The following is an 18,857-nucleotide window of genomic DNA, read 5'->3' as shown; positions in this document are numbered from 1 at the left end:
TCCTTCTGACCTCCTGAATCAAGGAGAGGTTGTTGTCCTGCTGGTCTAGTCTAACTTATACTCAAGGGCAATCAATTCCACATCCTGGCTGGATGTCCTCACACATCTCCTCATGGCTGCCTGAATTTCTGTTACAGACAGTTTTCCTCCACTCCTTCTTGCTGAGATTTTATCAATAATTTTCCCAGCCTTCAGTGGCTTATAACATCACTTCTGCAAAAAATTACTTTGTTCAACTGAAGCAATATTTCTGTAAACTATTTATAAATCTGTCTTTGAGTTTAAGTGGCTGTAAATAGCCAGTGCCACAAACACAGCTGTGCCACATCTCAGGCTGAAAATAAGGGCTTCTCTCTAACCAGGGACCTCCAGGCAATGTTTTCAGTTTTCTAAGTGCCTTTATTTATGGTAGACATAAAACCAACCCAGAGCCCCCAAATATTTTTGCCTTGTTGGTATGCCTGATTTGCAGCATACCTCAAATTTCAGTGCAATATGGAAGGATGAGTCAGTAAAATTCATTAACACAAATAAATTAATTAGCCCAAGTAACTGTCTTCTTTTCATTTGAATTAAAGTGGAAAACAAAGAGAAGTCTATCAAAAGTTCTTTAGGAAAGGCAAAGCACATTCAATCAGTCTTTACAGAAATCAGGTGTAACACAAGTCACACAGCTTTGAAGATTCTTAATTTTTGTGAAAAACAAAAATTATCATGAGGAAACCACTGTGACTGCTCAGCAAAGCAGTAACTCACCTCTCCCATAAGAACATTTGTTTTGGCTTTTACTGATGAAACAGACCAACTTCAGCTCTGAGGTTTTTCACCAACACTGAACATAGTCCAGGCCAACAGGATTTGAAGTGTCACAGATCCAGATGGCAGAGGGGCATGAAACAAGTCCCAGGCAGCAAAAAGACACTTCCCCAACTCAAGGTGAGTCTCATCATAAAGCCATATGTCAAGTACCAAAAACACATGGAGCACACCAATAGGGAATCAAGTAGAGCATGATGATTTAGTCCTTTTTTTTTCTTCACCCCACAAAAGGCACAAGGTGCCCCTGCCAGATGCCTTAGGCAGCCTGAAGTATCATGGCTATCCCTGAGCTTCCCACAGCCAGCATCAGGTGACAGCTTCTCCTTTCCCACCACAGATGTACAGATTGCTTATTTATCCCTGCAGTGTTTATTGGGAGCTTCCTACCTTGCAGCTCACGTCTGTCTTCCAAATGCACATTACACTATGACCTCACAGCTGTGCTGAATTCTGTAATGCTATTCTCTGTCAGCACAGGGATTAACAGAAAATCTAATGTGGATAACCAGAGATATGCAATGTCTGACAGATGAAAATGGTGCTAAGGGCAGCAATACCTACATAGGGCTGGTGGTGCAGAAGAGGAGAAATTTGTTTTCCACTGAATGCCCACAGGGACCATCAAGAAAAAGCCACCCCATTTTGAGAATTACCAAACTCTACAGCAGGCCCACCCAAAAAGCAAGCCCTTCTCTTGACCCAACAATACTGGGGTTATTTTATCAAGGCAAGGTTAAGTAGTTGGTAGTAGCAGATAAGAAGTGAGAAAGACTTACTGTGATATTCCACAACCCTGCAGCAGGTTCTGCCCACATCTTTAGCAAACCCTGGAAGTTTGGAGGTAATTGCCCACACAAAGACAGCTGCCCTTTTCACAGCCCCACATGCACAGTTTATTCTTTAATATTTTTGAAAATATCACAGCCTCCATTAGAAGTCTTAGGCAGAAAGCCTTGATTCAGCTGTCCTCCCTCCTGCATTTGGAATCTGGGAGAGCCATTTTGAAACACAAGGAAGAGTTCATTTGTATTTATCTGAGAGAAAACTGATAGACCAGATCTTTATTAATCAAAGTCAATGAAACTGCATGGTTGAGAATGCGATCCAGTGTTTACAAACATACATTTTGCAGCCAGACTGTTTTGGTGCAGTTTCTCCTCCAGAAAGGGTATTGCCATACATCTTCATTTATTCTCCTAATGAAATTAACGAGGTATTTGGTGGCACAATTTATAGGAAGAAAAATTAATGGCATTGGATTCTCAGCTTATGTGAAAAGGAACTGTGGTACTTCAGCAAAACAAATAGAATTCATCCGCCCACATGTAGTAGAGTCCCAAACTAATTAAATAGGCTGCTTATCTCAGATATAAAATTCAGGCTTCATCTTTCAAAATGAGAGGTTTGAGGAGGGAAGAATACTATGGCCTATCAGCTACATAGATATATATAAGTGTCTGAATTAATCTTTGGATGTCTCCCAGAGAAACTGAGAAGGTTCTCGTGTCTGTAGAATGCAGAGAGTAACCAGAAATGGTTATAATTTGTACTTCCTTAACAGGACCTTCTTCAAGTTCCCTGTAAGAGATAAGACTTTTCTAAGGTCACACAGTTCTAATTTACATTATCAGTCAGTCCCACAAACTGCATTGTTTTGAATTTAAGTATCAGACTTTTTTTTTTAGATGGCAAATGCCTGATCATCTTTCTTCTACTATGAGAACCAGGGGAAGCATGGTGAGAGTAAATTAAACCCCAAGGAATATATCCCCAGAACTGTCTATTCAGCCAGTGTCAGGTAGAACAAAGACCACGTTGAAAAGAGTGCAGAAAACTTACATTAGTAATGAAGTGAGAGCTTAATAATTATAAAAGGAAAAGATCCTAAGGGAGTTGGGAAGAAACTAAATTGTAAGAAATACACAAATAGTCTTTTTGTCTTTTATTTCTGAGTCCTCTCTGTGGTGCCTTGGCAATGTGTCTTGACAGGAGTAAGTTACTATAGGCCATGGGTTCCAGAATTTAATGTGCTGCTGAAATTTTGTACTATTTGAGAACAAGAGCGAACCTTTACAACTGCCTAAAATCTGAACAATTCTTGATATCTTTTGCTGTTCCTCAGAGCTTTCATCACTTCCTCAGCAGCCAAACTGCCCAGCTGCTGCAGGGATTGGCCCCAAACTCCTGACTGCTGTGAGTGTGCCTTGTTTGTTCACGTTTGAGCACCAGGTTTGCATCTTCCCTTGGAAGCTGACAGGAAAACTGGTCAGAAACATGGAGGCAAATCCAGGGGTAGTGTTGGAAACATGAATCAGGGAAGAAAACTGCAAAGCTGCTCTTCAATCATCTGGCACAAATTATTGTCATTTGTATCTGATCTGGCCAGCGCCTTGATGATCTGCAATCAAACAGTAACAACAGTTAAATGTAATGATTTCACAACATTCTCTAGATATATGAAACACAGGCAGGTGTTATTTAAATGCATTAATTCAGCCACCTTGAGAGTTAAATTGACAAGAAACAGTATGAAGAACTGAATTCCTTATGTTCCTTATAAAACATAAGGAAAATAACAAGAAATAAAATTTCTTACTGATGTGAAAACAAATCATAGATAAGAAGAAAATAACTGTTTAGACTAGACCTTATCCAAGAGGCTATGCTAAATAAACATATTTAAAGCTTTTTAATCTTTAATAATCAGACTGATATGGGACTTCAGCTTACAATGATGTTTTATGTGGCATCCTCAGAAGAGAGGATGCTCTCAGAAAAGAACTGCTCTTTTACATTTGGTTCATGAGTTACCACACAGAACAGAGGTATCAGAGCTCAAGTAACAGCTTCAGTAACACTATAGATATTAAAAAAAATCTATGCTGTATAAATAGGTATAGAACCTAGAGTAGAACCTGTGGTTAAATAGGTTTAGAAGCAGAGATTACCACCACTGGCATGAAATGCCTGGACTTGGGACTTGCATCCACCTTTATATACTGTGAGATAGGTGTGGGTATCAGGGCGTGGGAAATAAAAGCTCTCAAAGAGAAAAGTGCAGGCACACAAATGTCCACAAGTGGAGGACAAGAACAAAAGGCAACACACTGCAGCAAAACAAATATCGTCCTAAGAGATATCCTGGGGAAGATCCATTAAGATGCAAAAATACTCAAGAATAATTTTTGAGTGCCAATTAGTGAGATACACACTCCTGCAGCAGCATGCATCTACTTCTAGGTAGCTCATGCAAAATCATCATGGAGTTATGCCCACTGGGAGCAGGTGCTTCAATTAGAGGTTACATTTATAATGTAATTAAATGCCTAATTTATTAAAAGGAATGCAAATCACCTCAGTTTCTAAGTGGCAGCAGTGACATTTAGAGCACGCTACGCGAAACCTTTGTTTTAGGAATTAAGCAATGTATGCCCTCAATGATAGCAGCTCCAAAATGGCCTGTTGCTCACTGGTCTCCTGAGAGCCCCAGTGAGCATAAAAAGTGAGAAATTGAGAAATGGGATCATAACATTTATGAGAGACAACTGGGACAGTCACAATAAACTGTATTTCATGGAGGTTCTGGAGGTTTTTTAATTTTTTCCTTTTTATATCAAGAACTCAACACAATTATTTAATTTTTTTAAAATATTTTTATACAAAAGCTTTTAATTGTTTTTTTTTTTAGTATTCCAACGGTTTGCAGACATAGTGGCTTAGCTCTGAGAGTAGAGTCACCTCTTTGAGCCGTCGTGCCTTTTGTGCCTGTTCCTCAGTAACTCTCTGGTGTGCAATTGAGCATCTGGTTGATGGCTACCATTCCCATTGCATGACCAATTCCAATGATTTGTTGTAACAGTAAGTCCCATAATGTAACAGGGAAAGATTAGAAACAAGCAGCCCTGCAGAATTGCTAAAATACATAATCATTCCTACTGGTGTTTAACTCATATTCCATATGATCCATTGTTAACAAGAGAGCTGCTTAACCACAGGCAGTTATTTATGCATTGGATAGACATGCTGGGAGCAAACAACACCAAAATATCCAATACTATAATGAGACTTAAATAAAACAAAAGGATCCCATGTATCTTTTCAGAGCATTACTTAAAAATATTGTTCATTTAGTAAGGCTTTTTTTTTTAGGTGAGAACATAGGACAATCTCTCACTGGAAAAATTCTGAAAAAAAAAAGAAAAACAAAGATCAAGCACGGCAACAGCATCTCTCTCCCCCCAGCCCAGGAGCAAAACATGGCAATACCTCCATGCAGTGACACTCCTTCAATCCACAGCTCCCAGAGTCCCTAGTGAAACAGTTCTCACATCTGATTTTCACCTTTTGTCTTCTTGTCTGGGAGTGAATCCTTCCAGGATTGAAGGTGTGTGGCCCAGTGGCTGCCCACACAGACTCCAGTGAAGTCAGCTGGACTCTGATTTTGTATAGCCAAGTACCTCCCAACTTGCTGCAACGTTAAAGCCAAATTCTGCAGCCTGCAAAACACAATAAGGACATCTTTCTTAATGCTTTCTGGTCTCATTTTCAGCTTGTTTACCCACCTGTCTTTCCTCACTTGATTGCTATTAGATGATTTAATAAGAACACAAATAACCCTCACCAAAACAAAAGTAGATGGAAAGGTGTCCTGGTTAAAATGTTTTCTTCTTTGAACTCAGGTAATCACATCTACTCAAATTCTCATCTCCTGATAAAACATAAATAGTCTATTGAGGCCATGAGAAGAAATGATTTACAGCTGCCTTTTTCAAGTGCTTTATTAACTGTCTGCAATGTCTATTGAAATAGCATGCTTTCCTCCAAATGTGTAAAGGCACAGAGGCCTAATACAGCAGGCTGAGGATTTTTGCTGATTATCATTTGATTATTTGGGATTTTAAGAACATATGTGATAAAGATCATTATACCTATGTGTATACATTTGTCTGCTTACAACATGAGAGTATTTTCTTTGCCTATTTTGGTGTATTTCCAATACAATATTCTTCAGAGAGATAATATTTGCACCACTTTTTTATATATGGTATTTCATGTTGTTATTTGTAAGCAGCCCGCTCTGCACCACAGTGTTGAGATCCAACCAGACAATCAGAAAGCCATTGTGGAAAAATAGGAATCCTTCATACCTAACACCCATCTGTACATTGAGTTCAGACTAAGTAACTTTTAATACTTGTTCATTTCAAATGCATTTTTCTTTTCCTCTTACCTCAACCCAGAAAAAGCCCTAGAAGTCAATTTAATTCAAAATTATAATGATGAATAGCAGTTTTCTCTGGAAAACAAGTAAATGTGGAGCTCTGTCAGACCTCTGGCTGGTGCCACACTGTTCCCATAGAGTAGTGCCCATGAACATTTCTCAACTCTTTTTACCTTAGTTAGGATGTTGCTGCCACAATACACAATTTTACTGCTTTGAGAATTTCCTAATTTCTACATGGTAAGGTTCTTTTTTTTCCTACCCATAAAACACTTAGAGAGTTTTATACCATCTGTGCAGAAAAACCTAGGCAGGTCACCTGTTGGCTTCCAGATGGAACATAAATATTTGGCTTGGGATATTGCAGTTTTAAATAAAACTGCAGTGGCATACTACCACTGAACTATTCCTCTTTATTTACTGACCTGGCATCAACCTTGGAAAACAGCTCTTCTGTGCTGATAAAACCCAAGCAAGTTGTTCCAAATTATTTCATATGTTCTCGTACCTTGCACAGACAGGGCTTTTAATTTGTCAAATATAATTGAGTTTGTATTGAATAAACAAAAGAAATATGTGAAGAATTTATGAACAAGAAGGAAACAAAGAATAGATAGTTCTTAAGGGCAATGACCACTTTCTCACTGCAAACCTCATATTTCTGTCAAAGACATAAAAAAATCTGTTTTCAGGCAAATTTTCAAGTCAATGCAAATCACATATAGCAGCCTAAGCATCTACTTAAGTAAATAAAATCTGATAAACATTTCAGATAGTCATTTTGGGGCTTTACCCATATCCACAAACATGAAACATCATCTGCTCCAACAAGATAAAACCAGGCTGTCCCTATGGCATAACCAGGTCTGAAAATGGACTGATAGCAATACAGGATACTGCATACTATGACACTGGGAATTTTCAAAATAATGAATTTTTCCATAAGCAAGAAAAAAAGCCAACACATATAAGAGCTACTAGTGCTGTCTATGTATTTGCATATTCTTCAGCAGCATTTACCAGTTACAGTTAAATGGACAGTAACTTCTGCAGCAAAATAGTTAGATAGCAAATAAAAGAACTAAAAAAAAACCTCCTAAAAAACCCCAAAAGAAACAATACAAAGCTTGCCACAAACTTGTTTAATTCTTTGCTGGCATGTACCTCACTCCAATTAGAAACATACCACACAAAGGAGAGCAATATCATTTGGTTAGCCAAGACTCTGGTGCAAGGGGTGGATGCTCTGCCTCCCAGCAAACTGCAGCCCCAGCCTCTGCCTTGTCTTTTTCAGTCAGGATAAGACTCCCCTTCCAGCCATGGGGTATTCTAAGGCTACATTGCCTCCATGATTAATAACCCTGTGTCTGCTTTAGCTCCTAGAAGTACGAATTACACCTTTGCCATAACATCCCTAATGAAAAGGAAAATGATCTGTCTGAAAAGTAGGACACAGAGCCAGGAAATTAAGAAAATGAGATAGCAACTTATTTCCAAGAGCTGCTGAAAGCACTGCCAGGAGCAAAAGTTATTCTCCCTAAGAGACTGCTACCAATCCTGCTTAGTGGTTGATGGTCACCTAGGAATGGTCACTTCCCTTGTCTTAACCATCTAAATGAATTATTCATCTCATTCTCTAAACAAGAGATTTTCTTACTTCCACATGAATTGGAAATCATATTTGGAAATGCATCTGGTCAAAGTTTTCCTGAGCTTCACTGGAATATCAACATTATTAAATAATAAGAGTGAAACTTTTGCTGCCAGGAGTCTGTTATCTCTGCTCAAACAGCACAGCCTGAAGCAGATACCATCAGCTGTTATGATGCTGGTAATATACCAAACACTGTCATTCCACATTTAAGGGATCCAAAAGAGCAGCAATTGCCTTCATTCATTTGTACTATGAAATTTAAAGAATGTTTCTTTTTTCTGTTTCAGTGGTATCTTTAGACTCGACATCAGTCAAGAAACTGTGATTCCAAAGAGAAAATGACTGAGACAGAGTATTTCTCCCCTACCCTCTAATTTTAAATGACAGGTGCAGATATGTCTCAAGAGACTGACAGTTTTCTTATTGTGCTTTGCATTTGAAAGGCATGTGGGGCTTTTATTTCAGAATGTTTTTATTTCTTCTCTTGCTGTGTCAGTGGCCAAGTTTGAAAGTCAAGCCTTGTAAATCACAATTCTTGGAAATGAGTTTCAGACCTCTGAATGCTGACTCACTGGCAGTTAAGTGCTTTTTCGTAAGCAGCTCAGTAACTTTCAGAGCCAGGATTTTCAGAAACAACCTTCTGTACTACAGACTGTTGACAGGTAAAATTATGTGCCAGTTTAAGGTTGAATAGAGGACTTTTTATTACCTGTCTCAATTGCATTCATTGCGCTGATTAATTAAATGGCCAGAAATATGGGCAGTGTATGCCCTACTTGTAAAGGCTGGCTACATAGAAAGCATTCTAAAGCAGCTCATCCAATATTCCCACTTCCAGCACAGATTAAGAGGGTTACATACAGTCCTCAAAAACTGCTCACCTGGCCTCTCCTGCTGTAGTACTAAACCACCAAAAAGCATGAAAGAACTGCCAAGCCTGCTCATGCACACAAACAGTGGCTAGGGCATCCTAGTGGATGGAGGGTGACCTTCTTGAGAGCAATCTGGGAGGCAAAGTGTGTAAATCTCATGGCTTTAGCTGCTGGTGATTCCCTTCCCTTGGCTTACAGGTGTAAGTTACACCTTAGGGTGAAAGCCCTGCAATGAGGAGGAGGGGCTTATCCCACTCAACACTTGAATTACTCAGGAGGTCAAGGAGATGCCCTAGAAGCCGCAGCAACAGAGCTCTTCTGGTTATGCACTGATCCCAAGCCCCTCTGTTTGCCCTGCAGCCCTCAGCTGTGGGAAGGTGGGTGTCATTTGACATAGCCACAGTGATCTGTCTGTTTCTGAGAGATTCTGGTGTGGCAGCTGTTTCTAGAAGCTGCCAAGGACCCTGGTGCTGGACACCAAAGAGATCCAGCGTGCACATTCCACTGCTGAAATGCTTAGTGCCACTAGATGGGTTTTCATGCTTGTACTGGCCTTTCTCTTCTTCAAGTATTTCTGCAATGAGGAAAAAGTCTGTCTGAGGCTGCACTGGGCAATGATCATGCTCATGACCGAGTCTGATAACCTCTTCCACCTGGAATGCCTTCTCCAAGTGTGCAGCCACTCTTGGGCTTTCACCTCGAGGAGCAGTGAAAGGAAGGGACTCCTGCAGGATGCTGGCTATTCTGACAAAATACAGCTAATACTCCTGTGTGCTAAGCTGACAACTTTTTTGCTGCCTCTCTTCCCACCATCACTTTATGAAACCTATCCCTGCCCATGCCAAGACACTTGTTTTGTCCATTCAGGAAGAATATTTCCCTTATTCAAGAAACTGGTCTAATCAAAGTGGTAGCTCACGTCATGATTTTGCTTTATTCAGTCTGAAGTTTGGAACAGCCAGTGACTCACAAAGGCAAAAACTGAAGAGCTGAACATGCAGAAGGGTACAGGTGACCTTTAGCTTTGCTCTTTCTGGCTGGATCACGTTGCTGTGCCTGAGCTGAGCTGACTCAGATGTTGCAATCTCTCACACTCTCTTTATACTCCTTACAAACCACAGTACTGACAGTGAAGAAAAAGAGATGGTGACAAGTGACCAGAGGTCTGGAAATAATTATTTCATTACCCTGCAATCCATAGCTTCATATTCCTCAGGCTGGGAATATCCTGATATCAGATATCCTATATTATAGGAATAATCTTGTTATTACTGGATGTTTTATTATATATCCTGTCCTATTATATAGTGTTATAAGAACCATATTATTATTATATGATATCCTATAATTGGATCTTTTGACTTCAAGAAAACACCTCACTGCTTCCAGATTCTTCTCCTGGACTCCCTGTGCCACAGGACCTTCATACTTGCCATATACAGGGGACATACATGGTCCTTCCTGGCAGCCTCCAGGTGGGCATTACCCTTGAGAATTCCCATTTTCTTGGGCTTCAGGAAGGCTTTTCCCAGACATCTCCTTCTCTGAGAAATCCTGACTCAAGAGGAATGAAACAGTTTGGGCATTTGGATTAGATTAAACAATTAGTTTCAGTTCAAAGGGAAACCCAGTGGAAAACTCAAATATATTCCCAACATTTACTTTTGAAATTATTATATCATGCAGTTATATTGAGAAATAATAAGAAGAATTTCCCCAAAAAAATCAAAACTTTTTTCCAGGGGAACTAAGCTTTTATTTGGCTCCTTTACTCGACACTTTTCCCCCATTTTGAATAGAAGAAAAGAAAATCCCTCTAACTTTCAATTTTAAACCAAAGGGAATTATTCTCTCAATTCTCTTTTAGTTGGCTACAGAATTTAAAAAAAACTCTTTTCCATTTTGTTCTATGAAGAATCTAAAATCCCTAGATTTTCTCCCTTACAAATCTAAATCTAAAACTAGCCTAATTTGGATTTAGCAGAACAGAATTTTCTGGGCTTTTTGTAGATGAAGTAGGTGCAGAAATCAGGCTACTCTAAATACTTAGAGCAAATTAATGTACTCTAAAATTGAATACATTCTAAGATTCTGTTTAAATACTTGAAAAAAACACAAAACAGGCTAATACCAAAATACCAGCCTGTAACAGAGCTGTTTCATGTTTGTCCTTTTGCAGGGTACCTGAATTCTCCTAGTCAAAGGTAATTTAAGTAAAACTACATGGCTGGCAGGTTTGGAATCACAGGAGGTGTGGTTAACACCTCAGTGACTCACTCAAAAAATGTAACTACAGGCCAAATAAGCCACTGATTCCTTGGACTGTGCTTCTCAAATGTGTAGAAGAAAATGCATGGAAGCACAACAGCGTTGCAGAGGGGAGGCAAGCAGCCCTTGCTGTGCCTCCAGGGGCTCTTTCTGGGTGGGTCAGAGGGACAAAATCCAACAAACCCTCTGCTGTTCATCCTCAGCCTGTGCCACTTGCAAGGACACAGCAGCGTGTAACCCCTGCAGTGCCCTCACCCCCTTCAGGCAGGAGAGAGCTCTTGTGCCCTGTCTTTGTGCAGAAACAGAGAAGATGGATTGGCTGGAGATGGATAGATGGACATAAAGCATCAGCTGTTGTAAGAAGGTAGCTGCACTCTGCCAACAGCAAAAAAAATTGTATTTCAGGGAATCTCTTTTTTACTCTGCCCTGACATGGGATAGCTCTGGCTGGGATGAGTCCTGTGGGAATGTTTCTCCTGCCTTAACACTTTGGAGTGGACTTTGAAAAGTGCAAAAGGGAATTAGTATCCAAAGGACAGCCAGCAACTTTGAACTGCATTTGCATCTCTATCTTTTTGAGGGCATTGGAAATCTGAAGAAATAAGAGAAGACAGAGGATTCACTCATATCAAAGTATGTTCTTAAAACTTCTATTGTTTAAGGACTCATACATCTAGATTCTTACCAGTAACTGCAAGGTAGGAGTTGCTAAATTCATTCCCACTTGAGAAATCCTTTAGGAAGCCAAAGCAGCTTATCAGTGTCATTAAAGGATTTCACAGATCCGTGGGTTAAAATGAGAGAGTTTTCTTGCTAGGAGTATTGCATTTTAGAAGTGCATTAGCATCTAAAACATTTATTTGCTCCACTTTTATGGGGAATTATTGCTATAGCAATGAATGGAGTCAGGCTGCACGAGCTTCCTCAGTTCACTTTTCATGTCACTGGCTCCCAGTCTTTGCTGGATGCCTATGAACAGGGCTGCCAAGGAGCACAGTGAGAGGGCATTGCACTGACTAAAACCTTCTCCTCTGTGAAGGGTGAGGGCCATTCCCTCCCCTCTGCGATTCCTGCTCAACATTCACCTCTTTTGCTAAAGGAACACACAGTAACTGCTGTGGGGTTTGGGGATGGACTGGGGATGTTTCATAGTTAGACAACTCAGCTGGACTGACTCCTCAAAGTGCTGTGAGAGATGAGATCCAGCATGTAGGGGAGAAGCATGACTCTCCCCAAGTGACTACAAAGGTTGGGCATGAATTTAATCTGCCAGCTAGAGCAAATTAATAGTAGTTCTTTTGGGGATTTCAGCCTAAAAAAAAAAAAATAAAAAATTGAACCACTGCTCTGCCCTGAATTATTTCCTATAGTAGTTTTGGGTTTCATTTCTAATTGTAAAAAATGAGCAGAGATGTGGGCTTGCACTCCTCCAAAACAAGTTTCATGGCTGAAGTTTTCCCTGCACACATTATCCCCACACTTATTTCCTGATGATCCATTATTTTCAACTACCAGCTTCCCTGTATTTCTTGCTGAGATAAAACAGACCCCTCCAGCACCATTTAAAATGGGATTAAAACAAACTGCAAATTAGACCAAGCACAGCAGGAGCTGAGCATCTAAAAGCTACTTCAGCTCTCAGTATTGATTGCCTAACCTTCCATCCCTGGTCAGCACACTTCTTCATGGAGAGGCAGAAACACAAACATCAGGCAATCATGGCTTTCCACTTTATGCTTTGAAATTAAAAAAATAATTTGTGAATCCAGATCTTTTTTTTTTTTGGTTGTTATTCCAGTCCACTGCCTTTCTAAGGCTTCCCAATGGTCTTTCTCTTGAAAGCAAGATGTGATTAGAAAAAATCTATTAAAAGTCAAACTTCACTGCAGACTCACTTATTTGTCATTCACCAGACTTTGGTCAGGTATCTATCTCTGCAGAGCATTTCATGGAGGTGCAGGGTTAAAGTATATTTAATCTCCTTTAACCTCAGGGTATTAGGAAAAAAAGTGAAAAATTATACCATTTTCCATCTCATACCTTGATTGACAACCTGGTAGAAGAAAGGTAATTAATTTGATTTCTCCACATGAATCTCTCAATTCCTAAGACTAACTGAGGTAATGAATTCCCAGATAAAGCTGAATTTTGATCAAATAAGTGCCTAACCCACGAGAAATACAGGTGCTTTTACCCTGTGGCTCCTTGGCAATGTGTGAAATGGGAAACAAAGTCCATCAAGTGAGGTGCCTGAGGATCCAAGCAGAGCAGTGCAGAATGGATGATCCCTCCCTGGCTCAAAAGGGAAGTGAACAAAGTGGGATCACCCACATTGACCTGCAGCTGCCCCAGCCCTGCTCGCTGCACTTCCAGCACCGCCCTGGCTGCTGCAGCAGCGCTGGGCTCCTGCTGCACCCTGTGGAACCACTCTGGGTTTTCCTGGCTGTGAGCAGTGTTCCATCAGCAGCTGTGCAGTGCTGTCCTGGCCACAGCAGGTCAGGACAGCCATCGTGTGTCCCCTGTCACCCGGGTCACTGCCAGACTGCCGCCGCCTTTGCACCGTGCCTCGCCGCTCCAGGGTCTGGAGCCAGCCAAAGCACTTTTAGACCTGCCCTGACTGCTCTCAACCCTGAAAGCTTAAAAAGCCTCTACAAACAATTGTGGTTTCTCCTCTTTACCTAAATACATAGCTTGAAAAATATCCAACAAAACAACAGCAAAAAACCTCACCTCAAACCCATGAAGAATCAAAATGAAGACAATGCTGTATTGAGCAATTCACATGCAGGTGTGCTTGCTTCAAGGACCATCCTGCATTTCTCAATTCTTTGATTTCACTCTCGGCAGCTTTCATTTAATTTCCAACCTTTCACTTTTATTTTCTTCCCAACATTATATTGTCTCAAGAAAAGCAGAAATATCATTCCTTATTTGTGAACACGGTGGCCCAGGCTCTAACTCCTGATTTACAATATGCACACAGACAATACTGAGCTTGTCCCTCACAAGGTCACCATGGAAATACATTTAATTTGCTCAAAGAAACATTCCTAAATTATCTTTCTAAAAAGAGCCAAGCATAAAACTTCACATGCTGAAAAACATATTGTATTTTTAGCTTGTTTCACAATTGCTTGAAAATTGAGGGCCCTGCTCTGCTGTCCTGTGAATGAAAATAAAAACATTTTCAGCTCCAGTTAAGCTGAAGGCAGAGCATTTCCCATGGTACACGATTTTCCAGCAGCATGATGCTGCTTAGACCAAAAAAATGTGCACTTCTCAATGCTGTAGTATTCTCACTAATGGAAGGCTGCATTAAAATATTTGTTCGGTTAGATTTGCTTTTATTCTTCATTAATTTGGGAATGTAGGAGGGAAAATTTGCGGGATGGCACCACTAGAGGGACTCGGTAGGTGGATGAGGAACTGCCGGGCAGGTCATTCCCAGCCGGGCAGGGGGAGATGGGCTGCCCGGGAGCCACGACACACACCTGCACTACTTCTGCGAGGGGTTTATAACAAACAAACAAAGAATCCACAAGAAAACCCCTGCTTTTCAGTTCTTTGTCACACACCAAAGAAGGTAATGAATAAAGGAAAGGCAACACTGGAGAGAGCATCCCTGAGCAGTGCTCTGGGAACAGCTTCTTCTTCAGTGCCTTGCAGAACACTGTATGTCTTTCCAAGAAAAAGTCTTTTCTTCCTTTTTACAGGTGTTCAGGTAATTGAATATCTTACAAGTTTCATTTCTCAGCCACAGTTTCAAGGATCTTTTTGCTAATTTACTGTCTTTTCAACCTAACTTCTAAAATATTGGTTTGTTGGAGCCTCTCACTGACTTCCCTGGTCCTTGATTCATGGCCTTAAAAATCCTCAAATCATTGATCTGCAAAACTCCTGCTTATGTTTCAACTTCATGTCTGTCAGTTGTTTCAGTTAAATTACTGAGAAAATGTGTGTTTAGTTAACAGGAAATTTCCTATACAAAGCCCTTGGATTATACTAGAAGCTGTCCTTGTTTTGAAGTTTAGTGTGTATTTGGCACCAAATAGTACTGAATATAAAGTACTAATATATAATACCAAAATACTAATATTAGCCTGTATGGCTATTTCCTAAATATGAGAGCAACTATTAAAACAGTGCATTTTCAGAAATCACTTTGTTGGTTTAACTTAAAGCAAAGGAGAAAGGCAGCCCTCTCTTTCCTTGAGAGACTTTGATGAAGTTTCCCATGGAAGGAAACAGACTTGCCTCAGGCATGGTCTGTCTCTCTTTAGAGGTTGTACCTCAGTTATTCCCCTTAAAGCTGACCTGAGCCAGCCAGCTGTGCACACCAAACTGCAACTAGAGAGCCAAACCAATGCAGAGTTTGTGGAAGCAGATACTGAGAAATCTTGAACTCCATAAAACAAGAGTATTTCAGATTTTACCCAGTGAAATACGGAACCAATTAGGGCACTAAATGTGACAACCTCAGGCTGTTCAATTTTTTGCAATCATACAGAAAAGCAATTACATGGCATGTATTTGCCTTTGCCTGAGGTCAAATGCCTTTTTCTTTTGAGCCATATTCCTTTAATCTACTGAAGGCTGCCAGATTGGGCTTTGCCAGATTCTGTGGAGCTTTGCATTCTGTGATGGGGGTGCCAAAGCAGAAGCATTTGCCTTTTGGTTTCCCTGCTGCACTACCAAAGCGTGTTCTTGGACCGACACACTTGGAACCAAGATGCAGCTGGAACAGGACCTTGCTCAGAACACCCAGGTAGAGAAAACCAAAGCCCCTGGTGCAGCTGCAAAAGTCAGGGGTGTATTTCATGATTTCCAGCATCCAATCTCACTGTCTCCAGCACGCACCCAAAAATGTGCAGAGAGGACTGTGAGAGAGCTCTTTTACATTTGTCATGAAGTCTAAGGTTTCAGGTTTCAGGATTTAGACACTAAAAGGTGATTCTTATCATGTTATTCAGATAAGGTCATGACAACAGACACCACACCAAGACATGACATCCTAGGTACAGATTTGTCTGCATAACCCTTCAGATGCTTCAGTTAAGTCAGAAGTGACTGTCCTGCTCCCCAGCATTGCAGCCAGGCTTCCCCAGCTGCATTCCCAGGGGCAGGTACCAGGTCTGGTATCAGAGGCTGAAGGGGAAAGTTCCCACTGCACGAATCCAGCCTACAGCCTGGTGATCAGGCACAGCTGTAATCCTCCCCCTCGTGGAATGGATTTTGAGCTCCAAATTCATCAAGCAAAAAGTGGCCAGCCCTGACTCCACCACCAGAAATGACACAGACTAACAAGATATCTCTTCTATTTGTGTTATATGATGGTGCAAAAACACATCATTAAGCATCCAAATACCAGAGAATAGTAAGAGTTTAGGTATAATTTGTACCTAGTGCTTTCTGTTAGCTACAGGCAGGTCTGAGCCTATGAGAACAAACAAATTGGGTTAGACCAAAGAACCATCCATTGAGGGTAACAAGCAGCATTTATCAAGGACTGTATGTGCCTGTAGAAGGACTTGGGTCACCATGTGGACATTCTGGGTCACTCTGGTCCCCTGTGTCTCTGTACTGATTGTAAAAGAGGTCTGTACCACCCTGTTAAACCCTGTGCCAGCAATAGATGCACTCATATGTCTCTGCAGAGCTTCAGTTTGTCCTTGAGACACATAAATCATATAATGGTATATTTTGCTTGCTGGTCCAACAGCAAACAAAATAACTAGGCTCAGAGTAGCACTAAGGCAATACATCCCTGTTCCAAATAGGAAAACTGCTGCAAAAAAGCCTTTGTGTCATGGAAGGGAAGTGTTCAGCCTGGGACCTGTGCATTAGAGGAACAATTTTAAATAAATTGGTTCTCATCCTCTCTAAAAATACATAAAATTGTTCCTGCTGTTAAATTACAATTTGCTGGTACCTGGCAGACTCCTAATTGATTAGAAAAAACTAATTTAGTGTGATGAATTATTTGCAAGTGAAGTATCTGAAATATCTGCTTTATTAATATTTTTGATGTAAAATTACTATTTTATTCAGATGTCTCAGCTTGTTAGAGTTCAGAAAAGTACCTTGAAGGAAAGCTGAGTGAAACCAATCCCTGGTGCAAAAGCAGCTCAATGAGCAGTCATGCCAAGGATGAACTCGTCCCAGGGTAACTATTCATTTTGTTGGCACTGCATCATGTTAAACTTATCTAGATATTTCAGAGTTATTCCCACATGGGAAAAAATAAGGAACTCATTAGAATTTGGCAGCAGCTTTTTTTCCTGCTAAATTATATTGACCTTTCTTGTAAAAGTTCAGAATTTGCCAGTTAGGAAAAATTCAGCCAGGATTCCAGCACTGAGTTCTGTGTGAATTCAGGTTTGGAGTCTTTCCCTCCTGAGCCCTGACCTTCTCCTCTGGCAGAGGTCACATCATGCCCTCCTTCACACTCTTCACCTTTTTATCCAGATGAAGACACCTTAGAGAAGAGGACTTGAAAATATGTTTTTGAGGGATATCTTTTTGAATATCCAAAGTCTCTTCTATTTACAGTCCATATGGATGGCCACTGCTTGGCAAGACTGCTTGATTTGTGAAACAACATAATGAAAAACAGCTCAGTGTTCGTGGCTTTTTGAAAGAAGTCTCTTCAAAATACTGAAATTTCACTAAATTTTGAGTCTACTCAGGCTTCTCCATCAACACTTCCATCTAACCAGGCACAGTCACATTTAGAGTGGTATATAAAGGGTTTCCAGCACAACACATGGGATGCAAGAATCTTTTAAAGATTCTTTCAACCTTCCAAATATCCTCTCAGTTAGCAGAAGAATGGGACATTTGAGGCAAGGTTTCCTGACAGACAACTAGCAAAATTCAAAGCTTGAATACAAACCAGCCAAGAACTTCAGAGACCAACTCCTCACCCACAAAACTAACAAAGTATCCAAACAAAACAATAACCATTTAAAAAACCAACAAAACCATCAACAAAAGAAAAAAATCAAAACACAAAAACCAAAACAAAAAACCAAAACAAACAAAAAAAACCAAAACAAAACAAACAAAAAAAACCCCAAACAAATGCTAAACACCCACAAGACCAAAAAATAACTGAAAGTTCATCTCAAACTTAGTCCTGCTTGATGACTGACATCCTGTAGTTCTGCTGCAGGACAAGTTCCAGCACACTCTGCACTTCCCTGGGCTTTTCTGTACAAGACTGTCTCCTCCCATCCATCACCACTTGCTGGTTGTATTCCAGCTTGGTCAAGATGCAAACACCCTGAAATCTACTGCTCCTTTTCCCCTTCCTTCTCGATATCACTGATTAGAGATCCACAGCTGCAAACATGAGAATGAGATTATTTCACTCTCCTTTTCTTCCCTACTCAGGAATTCTGGTTTCACTTAAAATCTTGAGATATCTGTAATATGAAAATTCCCCACTTCTCCCCTCACCCCTTCTTCTCTCTTGCCATCTTTTAGATCTGTTTTTATCATATTTTCCACCAGCAGTTCAGTCAGATCTTTTCCAACTTTATGTTATTAAAAAAAAATGTCTTGCGAAACAAGAACACCTCAACAAAGCATAAGACCCTGGCTTGTCCCCAGTGTTTCAGAGATCAAATGTAATATAGCAACAAGAGAAATTATAAAACTGGGGAAGGGGAGACTGGACTGAGTCATATTATCCCCACACTTTGTGGTTTGTTAGATTCTTACATTTACTTTGTATTATTTCCTATTTATAGCCTTTAGTAGTGACTCACAAAGCATGAGAGCCTTCAGCTGCCTGAAGCCCTTACTACCAACAGCCTGAGCACCCTCCTGCCTAACCTGAGGCAAGTGTGACATCCAGCCCTGCACAGCAGAGTTGAAAGTAGCAAACTTCAGCTACAAAAAGCAGTGGGAGTTTTTCACTTGAAGAGCTCCGTGCAGGAGGAGTGAGACAAGCAATGAATATGCTGCAGTCTTGGCATGGCTTCTTTCCTGTCTTTTTATGGTCTCAATGGTCTTAGAGGTC

This window comes from Agelaius phoeniceus, chromosome 4, assembly GCF_051311805.1.
Source record: "Agelaius phoeniceus isolate bAgePho1 chromosome 4, bAgePho1.hap1, whole genome shotgun sequence".
Taxonomy (NCBI): domain Eukaryota; kingdom Metazoa; phylum Chordata; class Aves; order Passeriformes; family Icteridae; genus Agelaius; species Agelaius phoeniceus.
Note: the sequence above shows the minus strand (reverse complement) of the source record.